This window comes from Euphorbia lathyris, chromosome 7 (assembly GCF_963576675.1).
Source record: "Euphorbia lathyris chromosome 7, ddEupLath1.1, whole genome shotgun sequence".
Lineage (NCBI taxonomy): Eukaryota > Viridiplantae > Streptophyta > Magnoliopsida > Malpighiales > Euphorbiaceae > Euphorbia > Euphorbia lathyris.
In genome coordinates this window covers 65,347,513-65,350,859 of record NC_088916.1, presented here as the reverse complement: position 1 = coordinate 65,350,859, position 3,347 = coordinate 65,347,513, and positions in this window count along the sequence as shown.

Genomic DNA, 3,347 nt, shown 5'->3' with positions numbered 1-3,347 from the left:
AGTGAAAACACAAACATGAGGTCAAAAAGCAGCAACCAAACACCCTTAGTGACAATTTGTTTTATCTATTATTTGCTATTTACTGTTGGAAAAAACTGCTTTTGTAAAATGCTATTTTTCAAGTCTAAAAGATAAAGAAAGTGTCACTAACCAAACATCTAAAACTCTCCATTTTAAAGTGAAAATACAAACAGAAATCTAAAAATGAGCAACCAAATACCCCTTTCTAATGAAAAGTTTTTATTTCATAATATATGTTTTTATTTAATTGATATGCTTTAATTAATTTGTATCCATTACTCCATGTAAGCGATTCATGTGAGTGATTTCATAATATATTTTTATTTAAGTTATTTTAAGTAATTCATTAATTAATTAGTAGATTGAACGAATTAAAAAAAAGTGGTTGCACTTTGTTTTATTCATAATAAAAATAATATATTTTGACGTAGGTAATGAAAAAATTATAATCAAGATTTACATAAGATAAATTTGAATTTGCATCTTTAATATCATATATTAATATATGATAGAATAATAATAAAAGGTGTTTGAAACTGTATAAAAGGTGTTTGAAACTGTTTTTGGTATAACAGCAAAAAAGACACTTCATCCAAAATAGATTTGTTGGAATTAATTGGATATGGATCCAATTAGACCCGTCCGAAATGGAACGGACCCAAATCCAATAAGAATTAGGATTAGGTTATCTATTTATTCAGTATAAATAGAAACCCTAACCAACACTAATTCTAAGATAATAAGGAATTAGGTTTTAGAGATACAGTATCTCAAAAACACAGAAAAGAGAATTTTTCTCTCCTGCTTCCTCCTTTTGGCCGCCGCCCCCTCTCTCTCTTTGGGATTCGTCATCGCTTTAGTTCGTGAACCAATTTTCTTCCTCTCCCAATTCTATTGGCATGGTTGAAGGCTTGACCGGTGATACTAGATCGGGTGATTGATCTGAATCATTCCGCTGCAAATCAAGAACGGGATCTGCGCTACAAGAGGTAACCCGTAAACCTGTTTACTTATTCGGATAAATATATATGTTGTGAATATATGCTTATCCCAACATTGGTATCAGAGCCATTGGATCTAGTATTCCATCTTTACCGCGAATCCGTTTGCGTTTGAAAGATTAAAAATAATTCATTGTTATTATTTTTTATGATTATACACTGGAATTGATTGATTGCGTGATTAAATTGAATTAGGATTCGATTTAAACGTTTTTTACTCAATTAAACCCGTTTTAGGTTTCTGTTACCTTCTGATTTTTCGTTCCGCTCGTCAAATCGAAAAACCGACCACACCATCGAGTCTAGAGAACCCGAAAACCCTAGGTTCCATGTAATTTTCGTCTCCGGAATCGGTCGGAAAGGCGGCGTGTGGCCTTCACGCGCCACCTGGGGGGAGAAAACGTGTGTCTCCCCCTAGCCCGCCACGCGGCAGGCGCTGGTTGGCCAGCCGGTGCCGCGCTGGCACCAGCTGGACCAACCAGCGCGCGCCACGTAGCAGAGGCCCCTCCACACGCGCCAGGCGCGTGTGGGCGTGTGGGGCCTCTTCCCGTGACCAATTTTTTTCCGTTTTTTTACAGAAACGCGTTTCTGAATTTTGGGTATTTTTTCAAAAATTTTGGATGAGCAGTTTATACAATCTCTTTTAATTAGGGTTTTCGGGGAGATGCCTGAAATGTTAAGGAGATCTGTGATTCGTTCCTTCCCTCGTCCGTTCCGTGTAGGAGAAATTATTTTTTTTCCAAATATGTTTGGATAATTTTTTTTATTTATGGTGTGATTATTCAAATATGTTTGGATAACCATTGGGATCCTAATTTAATTATTATTCGATTTTGATTGGATAATTTTTGGTATGTTGGATTGGAATTGATGAGCTTGAATAATTTTATATGATCATTTAATTGCGATTTATTAAATCAGTGATTAGTTATTATTGATTTAATGATTATCTTCGACCTTAATAGTTAAGATTAGTCAACATTAAGATCGAAATAATAAATCAAAAGTCATCTTAATTCCTTACAACAACCATATTTTTGTAATAAGTTGCAAAATCGTTACTTGTGAGTAACAAAATTCTCTAAGCATTAATGTATCTAATTAGTTGGATCTAATACTAAAGTGTAAAGGGTAATTTGAGCCACTTCGGTCTCATTTTCGAATCGAAATTTAGAATGAAAATTTGATTGATTAGATATAAGTTGTCTAGAGAATTAATGCGTGTATTGAACGTTTAATAACTTCTTACTAAGTCGTGCAATACCATTGTAGATCAGTAATCAATGGCAGCAGCTAGAAAGTCTATAGTTGCTGAACTCAACAAAGACCTGAAATTAAATGGGGATAACTATAAGGTTTGGTCAATAAAAATAAAATATGTGCTTGAAGAGCAAGATGTGCTTGCTCACTTGGATACGGTTATGGCCGAACCTGAGGATGGTGCAACTGCTCAGCTTCGCCGAGATTATACAGCATGGAAGAAAAAGGATTCCACTACCCGCATCATCATGATGAGTGACATGGATGATGAGTTCACTAGGTAATTCTGTAAGATTGAGTCAGCCAAGGGCCTATGGGATGCCTTGAAGGAGAAATTCGGAGGTGTGTCTCTGACTAGGCTCCGCTCATTGACAATTAAGTTTGACACTTACAAAAAGAGGCCTAATCATACAATGAAAAAGAATTTAAGAGAAATGTCCAACATGATCAGTGAGCTGAATGAAGCAGGTCATCAATTGACCAATGAGCAGAAAGTGCAAGCTGTTATCCGCTCTTTGCCAAACAGTTGGGAGCACATGAAGGTGCACCTAACCCACACCGAAGCAATTCAAACGTTCGATGCTGTTTGTCGCCACCTTGAGCTAGAAGAGGATCGCTTGGCATCGATTAAGATCAATGCTGAAGCCCATTATATGGGAGCCCACTCAAGTGGGAGGCGTTCCAATCCTCCAAGGCAAAAGCGTAAGCGCTTCTATGGCCAGGGCAAAGAGCAAGCCAAAGAGCCTGTGAATACAGAAAATAGAAAGGGAAAGAGAACAAAGAACAGAAAGAAACCGAAGCTTTCACGTGTGAAATGTTTCAACTGCCAAGAAAAAGGACACTATACAAATGATTGCAAAGTTCCTAAGGTACACTACACTAACTCACGTGTGAGTGAAATAAATGTATCTAGCACTGTTCTTATAGCTGAACATGATCCTTTGTGGGTTGTTGATTCAGGTGCAACGTACCATGTGACGAAGGAAAGAGAGACCCTTGTCGAGTTCCGACGAATTCCAGTCGGTTCAAGATGGATCTATGTGGGAGACAACTCGAGAGTTGTAG